The sequence below is a fragment of the Pogoniulus pusillus genome, chromosome 25 (assembly GCF_015220805.1).
Source record: "Pogoniulus pusillus isolate bPogPus1 chromosome 25, bPogPus1.pri, whole genome shotgun sequence".
Classification (NCBI taxonomy): Eukaryota; Metazoa; Chordata; class Aves; order Piciformes; family Lybiidae; genus Pogoniulus; species Pogoniulus pusillus.
Window position 1 is genome coordinate 10446036 of NC_087288.1, and position 13824 is coordinate 10459859.

Sequence of the window (13824 nt, forward strand, 5' to 3'; positions counted from 1 at the left end):
CAGACATGGTGACCACCTGACAAACAGTATCACAGTGTCACAGTATCATCAGGGTTGGAAGAGACCTCACAGATCATCAAGTCCAACCCTTTACCACAGAGCTCAAGGCCAGACCATGGCACCAAGTGCCACGTCCAATCCTGCCTTGAACAGCCCCAGGGACGGCGACTCCACCACCTCCCCGGGCAGCCCATTCCAGTGTCCAATGACTCTCTCAGTGAAGAACTTTCTCCTCACCTCAAGCCTAAATCTCCCCTGGTGTAGCTTGAGGCTGTGTCCTCTCGTTCTGGTGCTGGCCACCTGAGAGAAGAGAGCAACCTCCTCCTGGCCACAACCACCCCTCAGGTAGTTGTAGACAGCAATAAGGTCACCCCTGAGCCTCCTCTTCTCCAGGCTAACCAATCCCAGCTCCCTCAGCCTCTCCTCGTAGGGCTGTGCTCAAGGCCTCTCCCCAGCCTCATCGCCCTTCTCTGGACACGCTCAAGCATCTCAGTGTCCCTCCTAAACTGGGGGGCCCCCATCTGCTGGGGGCTGACCCCTGGGTGGTTCCATAAGTTGTTTTTGGTGAGAATTAGCCAATTGTATAAGTTGATTCTAACTTTGTACCAATCTGTAAAGCCAACGCAAGTCTGCCCGAGTTGGCAGCTCTGCGTTTTCAAGAGCAATGGCAACTTTGATCACTCCAAGAGAGAATAAAAAAGGGAACCACGACACTTAGTCTATTTTTTTTTTTTAAAGGAGCCATCTAAACTTTCCCAGCATTATTCATTAGTTGTTTGGTCAGCTCAACACTCAGAACCCCGCCTGCCTTTCCTGCAGGGATATGCTGGTGGAAGCATGGGGAGAGGAGCAGCAGCGCCAGGCCTGAACTGATAGCTGTGAGTGTGCATGAAAGGCAACAGCCTTGCTCACTGCTTAAGACAATGCAGATAAGGGGGAGCAGGGTTGTGAAGCTGGCCAAGCACAGCAGAGAGGAACAAGAACCACAAATGCAGCCCATCCTTCTGCCTCCACCACATCCTTCCCCTCAGTTCCCTAGGCTAAATTGCCCCATAGATGTCAGCACACTTACCTGTGACCCTCCCGGGCAAGAAAGAAGCCAAGCTCCAGCTGTGACTGAAACATTAGTTTCTCTAAGAATAACAACGGAAATTGAGAACACAGTTACTCTCTCCTGTCAGAAACTTCCCTCAAATTCAATGCAGTAACATTGCTCTCATACTTCCACTCCCACCACAAGCATCGGGCAAGACCTTCTGGAGTTCATCAAACACTGAGCTTGCACAGTAGATCTTGCAGGCACAGTGTAGGGCAGTCATTTTGATTTGCTGGGAAAAGTCACAGTCTTAAACAGCAATAAAATACGTCTCTGTGGCTCAGCCTGTGTTAGCAATTCTGTTCAGATTTCTTACCATGACTTTCCCCCACAGCACCACCCCTCCCCTCCAGTCACTCCACGAGCAGTCGCAACAGTAGGAGCACTTTTATAGACCACCAAACTGTTTGCAGCTGGTGCCTTATCACAGGAGTGCTTTTCCCACTACTGTAGATGATGCAGCTTATGTATAGAATTGGATCCCTTTGATACACTGGCCTCTGACAAATGTCACAGCTCCCAGGTTTCTAACTGTCTGCTTTCTTTCAGAATTTACCACTTTTGAAAATGTTTGATTTCAGAATGATTGTGAAATATGGCCAGCACAAATGCTACCCTGAGACAATAAATTAGATCCGTGCAGTAATGACAGTCTTGTTCTTCCCAGCTGCGTGAATACTCCTATGGGAGTCAAGCAGACCTAAGTTAGAACTGTCTTAAGGAAACTCTAATATGCACCTAGGAGGTGGATGGGTTGAAAGGCTGGCACAGGAACAGAGAAATTTCATGATTACCATAGTTACTGTTTACTCACCATCCCTGGCCCTACACAAAGCACAGATCATGTGGAATTAGGGATGAAAGCCAGAAACTTTAATACAAAATTAAGTTACAGCTGGCAAGGAACAAGCACCAGAAGTTTGGCAATTAGTTCAGCTTACATAATCTCCTCAAAGTCCAGCTGCTTAGCAGAATTATCCAAAGTAAACTACTGTTGGTATTCCTTCTTTAAAATCCCCAAAAGCAAACCAAAAACAACAAAAAAAACAAACCTAAACCCAACCAACCCCTCTATTTTGTTTAAAGTAACCAAAAATAATCCCTGTCTGCAGACTTTGTGCCTCATTGGACATCCCTGTTTATTTTCATCCCAGCAAAACTTGTCTCGTTGAGAGGTTTCTCTTAGACACAGCATTTCTGTCATACACTTTAACATTATACCACCCATCACAAAATGCATTATTTGTCCTGTACCCTGCCACATCTCAAGCCCTTGATGCAATAACATGATCAATATGTTCTACCAGAGAGAGGATACACAAATAGGAAGGAGAAAGATACTCAGGAAGTTATTTTTTTCCGAAGCAATGAGAAAAGAATTTGAATCGCATTGTTTCCACATAGTGCCCTAAATTGGCTTACATTAGTAAGTGCCTGAGTCCCGGGCTGACAGGGGGCTGGTGAACCTTGGAAGACCCGGGGCTGCTTTGAATTTCAATTTGGAAGTGAAATCTGAAACTGAGCAAGTTTCACCTGGTTTCAAGTTTCACTGAAAATGGGGGAAACGGATGAGGAAACGCAGGTAGCTGTCAGGAGGCAATTACAGTGACAGACGTGAGGCTGTGAGCAGCTGCAGCACGGGAAGCATGTTCGTGTCCCAAGGAGAAGTGCATCGTGAGGTGTGGAGCATCCACATCCCTGAGTGCACCATGCTAGTGCTGCCGCCTCTAAATAAGGACATGCATAAACTGGGCTCAGCAAAGTGGTTTTGGCAGCACGGGAAGCATGTTCGTGTCTCAAGGAGAAGTGCATCGTGAGGTGTGGAGCATCCACATCCCTGAGTGTACCATGCTAGTGCTGCCGCCGCCTCTAAATAAGGACATGCATAAACTGGGCTCAGCAAAGTGGTTTTGGCAGCACAGGAAGCATGTTCGTGTCCCAAGGAGAAGTGCATCGTGAGGTGTGGAGCATCCACATCCCTGAGTGCACCATGCTAGTGCTGCTGCCTCTAAATAAGGACATGCATAAACTGGGCTCAGCAAAGTGGTTTTGGCAGCACGGGAAGCATGTTCGTGTCCAAAGGAGAAGTGCATCGTGAGGTGTGGAGCATCCACATCCCTGAGTGCACCATGCTAGTGCTGCTGCCTCTAAATAAGGACATGCATAAACTGGGCTCAGCGAAGTGGTTTTGGCAGCACGGGAAGCATGTTCGTGTCCCAAAGAGAAGTGCATCGTGAGGTGTGGAGCATCCACATCCCTGAGTGCAACGTGCTAGTGCTGCTGCCGCCGCCTCTAAATAAGGACATGCATAAACTGGGCTCAGCAAAGTGGTTTTGGCGGTCTTTAGCCCAATGTCTGTCTGTCTGTGACCTTTCTAAGTGACAAGGAGACAAACCATTTCAGCCTGTAGCCTATCAGAAGGTGCTGCCAGACTCCACAAAACTTCCCACAAATATTGTCTACCCTGCAGCTCCGTTCCAGAGAAAAAGCTATGGGATGATAAAGTATTTGCCCCATAATAAGATAAATGCACAACAGCTGGGATGTGAGAACTGGCACCAGAGGGCTTTTGCCAGAAAGCCAAGGAAAAGTGTCTAAAAGCAGGGAGGAATGAAATTACATGCTTCATCTGTCCACGTCGCGTCAGGGCGCAGGGCCGGCTAACCCCGAGTGGTAGATTGGTAATTATCATCGGAAGGGAAGCAGCCTACAAAGAGCACCAGAATCCTTGGAAGATGTACAGCACGTTGGTTGAATCCAGCAAATAATATTGTACATATAGCCCACAAAAAAATAAAAATCATTAAGCATTACAGCTGCTTCATTCCACCCCTCCCAGTTGCTGATTTTTATCATCAAGGTACTTCCAGCTGAAAGGCTGATTAACTGATTTAATGTTTTCTGCCTGTCCTGATCACAGGGGAAGTCTACAGCCCAAGGAAAGCACAGTTAGAAGAAACTGGAAGGATTATTGCCTGTGCTGTGTGATTTCCAATGAATTGGAATATGAAGCCTTCAGCTTTCCATCCTCCTGTCTTACATTTGAGCACTCAAAAGCTGCAGTGTCGGTCCCCTAGCTGATAGTGCTTCTTTTTTGCAAGTTCCTCCCTGCTAAACAACTTCTCCCTGCACAGATCTTCTTAGAAGAACTCAGCTGAAAACATGGAAAAGATCAGAACCCCCCTGCTTTTGCAGGTATACGAACACAGCAGGTCATAGTGCAGCCTTTCAGAGAGTGAATGTGTTTATTAGTGCAGCACCAGAGCCTCACCCCATGCTCTCTCTCTAAAATACTAATGGCTCCTATTACACTTTTTACATTTTCCCAACCGCTCTCCAAATATTACTATGGAAATCTGTTAAGAGTTAACCCCTCCTGGGAAACAGTCTGAACCTGACTAGGTCAGGTCCTCCTGGGGGTGGTCTTGAACCTGACCCCAGGTGCAAAGCTTGGCCCACTCACACATCCTGTTTGGACCCCTATAAAAGTAGAGGAGCTTCCTATTTCTCACTCTCTGCCCTGCTTCACCTGACAGTGCCACCGTGTTCCAGCTGCTCCTGCCTTGCCATGTGGCCAGCCAACCATGTGGTGGACCAACCACCTCCTGAATCTACCTCAAATCCATTGCTATCAATCTGGTTTTGTTTATATTTTGTTTCCCTTCCCTATGCTTTTTTGTAACTCCCCTTATCTTAAATACCTTTTGGTTATTGTTAAAGTTTTCCTTTTAACTTCCAGACTGGAGCAAGACTATTCTTTGGGTGCTTTATGCCTGTTCATTCTCTATACCTAATTATTTTCTTTCCAAAGTGGGGAGAAGGGGAGGCATCCTCTCTATATATAATTGTTCCCTCCTTCCCTCCTTCTGCAGAACTGCTGTAGACCTCTGAGCATCTTGGTGGCCTCCTCTGAACTGGCTCCAACAGTTCCATGTCCTTATTGTGTTGGGGGCTCCAGAACTGCACACAGGATTCCAGGTGGGGTCTGAGGAGAGCAGAGCCAAGGGGCAGAATCCCCTCCCTTGCCCCGCTGGCCACACTGCTCTTGCTGCAGCCCAGCACAGGGTTGCTGTCTGGGCTGCACTCACACTGCAGGCTCCTGTTGAGCTTTTCATCAGCCCAGACCCCCAGGTCCTTTTCCTCAGGGCTGCTCTCAGCCATTCCCCACCCAGCTTGGAGTTGTGCTTGGGATTGCACCCACCCAGGTGCAGGAGCTTACACTTGGCCTTGTTGAATGTCATGAGGTTGGCCTGAGCACATCTCTGCAGCCTGTGCTTCTGGATGGATCCCTGCTCTCTAGCAAGTCACTTGTGCCACACAGCTTGCTGGCATCTGCAAACTTGCTGAGGGTGCACTCGATTGCTCTGTACACTTCAAAAGCCCAATACAGGCAGGAACTCACAAAAGTTGTACATTCCCATGGAGAGTTTTGTTTAAAAAATTAGTAGCCTCTTTAGATTTTTTTCTTTCTTTCTTTTGAATGCATTTTGTTGAATTTTGGTTTAAATCTATGAAATGCCTTGATTTCTAGCACTCTAAAGTGGTTGCCCTAGCTTCACAGCCTACTGTAAATTTTCCTGTGTATGGACACTAGCATTTGAAAGAAGAGCCACAGTGCTTCTGCCTAACATATTCATTGCCTCTGCTACTAGAAATTTATCTTTTCCAATGTCTGCATAAAACAAATCACTCACAATGGCAACAGAAATAGCTATCAAATATACAGCACTGTCCCACTCTGTATTACTAAAGCCTCGTTTTAACAACGTGAGTGCAGATCCTGTTGGTCTCACCTGCTCAGCCGTTCGTTTCACTTTGTCTCCCAGTGCTTGCCAACATGCTGGGGTGTGTGAGCAGCCCCAGAAGACCTCTTTGGAAAATCTCACTACATTCTCACACCTCTGACAATATTTCACAATACCTCAGGGTAATGCTAAACAATCTTTGCATTGTCCTGTGCCATCTGTTCAGCATTTTTAAGCATGACTGTTCCATATTGGCAGCTCATGCATTGTAAACAGTTTCTGTTAGACCATACCATTCGTTTTTGTCATACTCTTTCCTTCCAGTTCATTTCTTTTTCATCACTAGCCAGCACTGAGTATCACACAAATGTGCTACATGACGCAGCCAGGAAACTGCAGCAGTGGAGGGAGCATTGCCTTGCTCGTTATTGTTGCTAGAAACAGTACATTCTCAGCTCCCTGCTAAGGGGGGACCAGCCCACATCCCTGCTCTCAGAGCCAGTGAGTACCATGTGGCAAATCCCACAGCTAATTCCACACAAGAAGAATATAGCACAGGCACTGAATCAAATGCAGGTAAGGCACTGCTGCTGAAACTCAACACAGATCATCACCATCTATCCAGTACCTTGCAGCACGGGGAGGGATCACTTCCAGCTGGATGGTGCTTCAATCCAGCAGCTACAAGGTTAAACTGGGCTTTAAAGCTGCTGGAGTCCCAGTGCCTCTGAACAGCCACAGGCATCCCTTCTGCTCGGCAACTCGATTCTCCCCAGACTTGATGCTGTGGAGCACAGAGACCTGCTCTCCTTATCCCTGCTAGCAGCTGGCTCTGGGTCTTTAGCCTTGCACTTAAACATAATTAAGTCATGCTTCCTCGTTTGTGAAATGAGGATGTGCATCCTTATTTGGGAAGTGTTTTGGGGCTGGAAGTGAGGATAGTATATCAATGCTAAAAATATTATTATTGCATTTTCACTGCTTGAATTAGTCTAACACTTTCAATGGAAGTATGTTATTTAAAACCTCCTGGCTTTTAGACTCTTTGGTAGATTATATCAGTGACTATTTAACCTGCCCAGGGAGGTGGTGGAGTCACCATCCCTGGAGATGCTGTGTCCAGTTCTGGGCCCCTCAATTCAAGAAAGATGTTGAGGTGCTGGAACATGTCCAGAGAAGGGCAACAAAGCTGGTGAGGGGCCTGGAACACAAATCCTATGAGGAGAGGTTGAGGGAGCTGGGCCTGTTTAGCCTGGAGAAGAGGAGGCTCAGGGGTGATCTTATTACTGTCTACAACTACCTGAAGGGGCATTGTAGCCAGGTGGGGGTTGGCCTCTTCTCCCAGGCAACCAGCAATAGAACAAGGGGACACAGTCTCAAGTTGTGCCAGGGTAGGTATAGGCTGGATGTTAGGAGGAAGTTCTTCACAGAGAGAGTGATTTCCCATTGGAATGGGCTGCCCAGGGAGGTGGTGGAGGCACCGTCCCTGGGGGTGTTCAAGAAAAGACTGGATGAGACACTTAGTGCCATGGTCTGGTTGACTGGATAGGGCTGGGTGCTAGGTTGGACTTGATGATCTTGAGGTCTCTTCCAACCTTGTTGATTCTATGATTCTATGAAAAGACTGGACGAGGCTCTTAGTGCCATGGTCTGGTTGATTGGATAGGGCTGGGTGCTAGGTTGGACTGGATGATCTTGGAGGTCTCTTCCAACCTGGTTGATTCTATGATTCTAATGATTCAGGTCTTCAAGTGCTCAACTGGTATCCTAAATGAGTATGTTTGCAGTACTTGAGGAATATTAGAAGGACTTGTTACTAAGCTGAGATCAAAAGCTCCTAGAAGAGATGGAAAGCTGTAGCCATATTTGATATCAAGACAGCCTCAATATTAATTTTCCAAAAAGCCCAAGTAGTTCTGAATGCTCATTCATCGTTTATCCAGTTCTGAAGCAAAACATGATTTAAAAGCCTGATGACTTTACCTGATAAACATCTTGAACTGAGATTTTTGAAACCTTCACCACATCCCAAACAAGTTGTTTGTTGGGTTATTTTTTTTAATTGATTTGCCTCCCCATAACACCCTTCACTAACCTAAAGCCTGACCATCACCATTTTCCCCAACAAGTACATGGGATGACATTCATCTCCTGTAACTGCTGATCTCAAGAAGTTAAAAAAACAAACTCTTTCAGAACCACACTGTGCTGTGTTGGCTGCTAATATGGCCAACACATTCTTCTCATTTTTCATTAGCCTCTCCTATAGCTGTCACAGGACAAATCACCCAGCAGGAAACAGCAGATGGGTCTTGATACAGTGTAATCTGGTTAGACTTAGATCTGTAGATAGTCTTTTTCCATAAACCTTTGTGGTAGGAAGTAGTATCTCTTGGGCACATCCAAATCCCAGTGTTCAGAGGAAAGTGAGTGGAGTTGCAACAAGGGCTCCTCATGGAGTCATTATCCCCTTGTGGTCCCAGAGCTGCTCTTTGAGTGAGCCAAGCATCCCACAGAGCTTGTGTCCCCCAAGAAGCCCAGGGAACCGCTTGAGCAATGTCACCTTAGGCTCCTTACCATCCTGAGTTTGAGCACACAGAAAGGGAAGTGGATTTGACAGTTTGGGTTTTTCTGCTCCATTGGTAAGATTCTCTTTCATACATGCCTGTGCCAGTGCAGCTCAGTTTCACTGTGGTGTTTCATGTGAGAGCGAGATGGAAAAAAACTTTGCTGTCTCTCCCTTTCTAGTTCTGCACAGGCATCTGCATTACCACAGCATCAGCTGCCTTGTCTAACACTTTTATTTCCTCCTGTTTCCTGATATTGTGCTGTAGAAATACATGAATTCTTGTGCTGGCCATGATGCTCTGGAACTCTCAGCATGTGCAGGCCACCAAAGGTGGAAGGAATGGCAGCCCTCAGTTTGCAGAAGGCAAAGTGAGATGTCACCATCCCTTGAGGTTTTAAAAAACATCAACACGTGGTGCTTGGCAGTTGGACTCAATGATCTTAAGAGCCTTTTCCAACCTGAATAGTTCTGTGATGCAGTAAGAGGGAAGGAGCAACTTACTTGCCTTTACCCAGGAGTGAGTGTTGCAGCCCTGCCTGAAGGCCAAATCACACAGCCAGGTACTGTTGGGGAACAGATCTGGGGCCAGGATAAATTATTTGGCAAGGATGCTTGCCTGAGAGAGAAGGGACCAGCTCTCCTGCACAGGTGGGGCACTGCAAAGCAACCCCAACAGGCATTAATGGTTTCAACCAAGGGGATACTCAGTATTAGCCATGTAGCTTTGCTCCCAATAACCAAAGATAGCTCTGTTGTAGTGTGAGTCTACCTACTTGTACCTGGAAGCTTGTGTCCTTAAGGCAGAAGCCTTGTATTTGGGCATTTCTCTCTTTTTTTTTGGGGGGGGGGATGGGAGTGGGAAGAATATCCATAGGGAATCTAATGAGGTTTATTGTTTAACTGTTATTTTAATCAGTGACGTTGTAGTTAGGCAACTTCCAGAGGGAATATCCAGACATTGAGGAAGGATGGATCAGAGGAAGCCACTGAGGAAAACAGTGCTTCTCACACCTAGCAAGTGGGAAGCTCACAGACAGAAAGGCTCCAGAAATTGTACCTTTGATCTAGCTCATAGTCTCAAAGTAAGTGCTGAGCAAGCAGGTGTTCAGGTCCATCTGAGGTCATCAGTTTTTCCACAGTCAGAATGACCACATCTTGCACAGAGTAAGGGGCCAGTATTTCTCTAATTGCTTGTGCCAAGAGATGAGAGTCACAGGTCTTGTAATGTCCAGGATTATAAGTGCTGTGCCCACTATGAGTATTCCCAACCAAAGGAGCTAAAGAAAGCCTTATAATGTCTAACCTGAGTAATGTTGTTTCCAAATCAAAGCCCATTTCCATAAACTACTGCTAAGTGTTGGATTGAAGAATGCATTTGAATGTCATTAGGCTGCTCAGGATAGTCCAGTGCCTGCCATTATAATTCATAGCTATGCTTATGAGATATGAAATGCATAAATGTGACTAATTCTGTGCAAACTCCTTGGAAATAAAACACATGTGTTAGCTAACAGCATGTTTCAATAATTAGAGGACAGGAGCCAAGGAACAGCATAGTGGTATTCAAAATGTCTAACAACCACTTTTTGTTTCCCTTTTTCTGCCTAAATCTTCCTCTCTCATTTCTTTTGCTGTCATCTTGCATTTCAGGAGGAAAGGAGAGCCTTTCTAACCATTGGTGCCTGAGGCAAGCTCATCACCAGCTTCCAAACTGTGCTTCTCTCCCCCTAGGTGGGACTAAAGATTCCTGTGAAGCGCAGCAAAACCAGATCGGAGAACAGCACAACAGGCCAAATTCTGCATGCTTATGTGACTTGTCTTTCAAAGGCTTCTCAGAACCAGGCCAGGGAAAAGCCAAAGGATTCAAAAAAATGTTGAATCAGTGTTTAAAAATTCAGAAGAGCTGCCTGAAAATATCAGTGTCTAAAAAGCAAACCACAGCAAAGCAACAGCCCCTTCTAATTCATCATTTGCCTTCTAGTTTCTGAGCAATTTGTACTGACACAGTACATTTTAGATCTTCTCCTTAAGGACTAAATGTGCTCAAGAGTATTAACAAGAAGACACAAAAATAATCCTAGGGGAGTGTCTCACTGTTAAGGGTTAACTCCTCCTGGGGGTGGAGGTGGTCTGAACCTGACCTGAGGTCCTCCTGACTCCACCTGGGGGTGGTCTTTCAGAGAGTAATGTGCTTATTAGCGCAGCAGCAAAGCCCCAGAGGCACCAGAGCCTCACCCCATGCTCTCTCTCTAAAATACTAATGGCTCCTATTACACTTTTTACATTTTCTCAACCACTCTCCAAATGTTACTATGGAAATCTGTTAAGGGTTAACCCCTCTTGGGGGTGCTCTGAACCTGACCCCATGTCCTCCTGACTCCTCCTGGGGGTGGTCTTGAACCTGACCCCAGGTGCAAAGCTTGGCCCACTCACACATCCTGCTTGGACCCCTATAGAAGTAGAGGAGCTTCCTGTTTCTCACTCTCTGCCCTGCTTCACCTGACAGTGCCACCCTGTTCCAGCTGCTCCTGCCTTGCCATGTGGCCAGCCAACCATGTGGTGGACCAACCACCTCCTGAATCTACCTCCACCCATTGCCATCCATTGGGTTTTGTGTATTTTTTGTATTTATTTCCCTTCCCTATACTTTTTTGTAACTTACCATCCATACCTGTTATTATTAAAGTTTTCCTATTCCCTTCTGAATGGGAGCAAGACTATTCTCTGGGTGTTTTACCCATTTTCACTCTCTATGCCTAATTATTTTCTTTCCAAAGTGGGGAGAGGGGGAGGCATCCTGTACATATATCATTATTCTGTTAGGCTTTGGGCCCCTGGGCAGCTTAAAGCAGGACACTCTACATTATCACACATGTCCAGGAAGTAAGACTTTAAAAAACAGGAGAACAATATTACCAGCAATCTCTTTTTGGTGGTACCCAGCAACAGGACAAGGAATAACAGGTATAAGCTGAAGCACAGGAAGCTCCACCTCAGTGTGAGGAGAAGCTTCTTTACCGTGATGGTGATGGAGCACTGGAACAGGCTACCCAGAGAGGTTGTGGAATCTCCCTTCCTTGAAGACTTTCAAAACCTGTCTGGATGCATTCCTGCATGGCCTTTCCTGGGCAATTTGGCTTTGGCAGGGTGCTTGGACTAGATGATCTCTAGGGGTCCCTTCCAACCCCTAACATTCTGTGATTCTGTGATCTGGATACCCTAATAGCATTGCAAGGTGGCAGTAAGCAGCTCATCCTCCCGTTGGTCACGTTTCAGTGCAGATTTTGTTCACACCACTAGCAGGACTCTCTCCTGGCACTTGCACTAACATCTGTATTTTCTGCTAAGACATTCAATGGCATATCAGAATGACATATCCCATCAGCCATACATCTATCTAACAGTAGTTACAGTGCCTTTTGGACTAGCACAATAATCTTAAAACTAGTTGTTTTCACAGTCCACAAATTGTGTCCTTCACAGGGTGGTAGTTTTAATTCAGACCATCTCTTCTTCCCTTAGTGGTTTTAGCCCAAGATGTAGTTGTCCTCTGTATGTTCAGCTCCCTCCTGTTTCACCTTGGTGGCCCATGCCACCTGCATTGGCATAATGGAGCTGGCAGACTCGAGTCTCTACCAGCAAGGCTTGTTTGTCAGTGAGCTACTTCATCTCACAGATCTGGTCCTGCATGGTCTGTGTTTGAGAGCTAGGATCTAACTCACAGGCCTTGATCATAACCCTGCTGCATCTTTGGCAATTTTGCTGTAAGTGTCAGATACCAGACTTCAAGTAGTGTGCAACTGTGATGAACACCAGCATCATTTATTTTTCATGTGGGCTAAGGACCAGCATATAGGCATGACAACAAGATAAATCAGAGTTCTTCTTTCCCTTCTGTTGCAAAGTTAGAAGAAAATCATAGTATCTCTGTTATTCTATCTGGTGTTTTATTTGTCCTGTATTGCAGGCTTTCTTGGGATAAAGACTACCTCACTATCTGCCTTCACTATATTTGCATGCTACAAAATCATTTGAATATGGACATATTACAGTACAAGTCACCAGAATTTGGGAGGAAAAAGAAACCAACACAAAACCCAGCCTACCAACTACAAACCCATCTTTTCCTCAGATGCTCAGATTCCTGGTTGGGAGAAGCTCAAGGATGAGGAGACCTGCACTATGAACTACAGGAAGTTCAAACAGCAAAAGCCTGAAACAAAGCCTTATTTACTGCAGCTCTAATCTATTTCTAATCCACCACTGTACGGAATAACAGAGCTTTCAGATAAGTTACAAAAAAACATTGATTTCTGTGAGTGGCATAAGCTGCCAAATATGCATTCAGCCTCTGTGGAAAAGACCTTCACCTCTGGATAGAGCCTGTCGGTGCACACCCTGTTAGCAATTGCCAGCTCTTAGGAAATTACTTTCATCTGGCTGCAGAAAACTCATATGTAAAAGCAATCCTGGCAGTCCTTCTCAGAGCTTTATTCACTGCAGCTGAAATGAGCTAACCAGCCCTCACTCCACTGTGCTCACCAGCCCTCCACCTTGATTGCAAACAGCATCTGCTGTATGAGGCATGCTTTGTCCTTCCTACTGCCATTTCACTGACTTCCAGGCAAATACTCATGACTGCCACTTATTCTTCCACCCTACAGGTAGAGATGGGAGAGGGGCTTTCAATCTCCCTTGGCATTCCCCTTGATAATTAAAAGGGTTTGATTTTGTTGGCTTGTTTTATTACAAGATGATACACAGTGAGTGGATCCTTAAAGCTATCTGTGACAGCTTTATCACCTGAATCACCTAGTGATTCTTTTCTTTATTAAAGATCACAGAATCACAGCACTTTAGAGGTTGGAAGGGACCACAAAGATCATCTAGTTCCAACCCCACTGCCATGGGCAGGGACACTCTACCCTAAATCAGGCTGGCTAGAGCCTCATCCAGCCTGGCCTTAAACACCTCCAGGGATGTGGTCTAAACCAGTCCCCTGAGCAACCATTCCAGGCTCTCACCACTCTCATGGTTCTGTCACTCACTGTAAAGAAATTTCTTCATATGTTGAGGTGAAACCTTCTCTGTTCTACTTTTTAGCTGTTGCCCCTTGTCTTATTGCTGCACACCACCAAAAAGGGATTGAGTAGTCCAATCCACCTGGCACCCACCCCTCAGATATTTGTACACATTGATCAGATCTCTCAGACTTTTCTTCTCCAGACTAGACATCCTCAGGCCTCTCAGTCTCTCTCCATAGGGGAGATGCTCAAGTCCCCCAGTCATCCTGTGGCTCTCTGCTGGACACTTTTCAGCAGGTCCCTGTCTCTTAAACTGGGAAGCCTAAAACTGGACACAGTATTCCAGGTGTGGTCTCACCACGACAGAGAAGGAGGGGAGAGGAACCTCCC

The 13824-nt window shown here is 46.0% G+C and overlaps 1 long non-coding RNA gene across 2 annotated transcripts in view; it reads right to left on the reverse strand.

Annotated features, from left to right (window-relative positions):
• The window catches only part of LOC135186579 (uncharacterized), a 54181-nt gene that overhangs the window by 9312 nt on the left and 31045 nt on the right, over window positions 1-13824 (reverse strand). The window contains exon 2 of one of the 2 annotated variants that reach the window (XR_010307035.1): window positions 1073-1133. The exons of the other annotated variant lie outside the window; for it this stretch is intronic. This is a non-coding gene — a long non-coding RNA (uncharacterized LOC135186579). The remainder of the gene's footprint in view (window positions 1-1072; window positions 1134-13824) is intronic. 2 annotated transcript variants of the gene reach the window in all.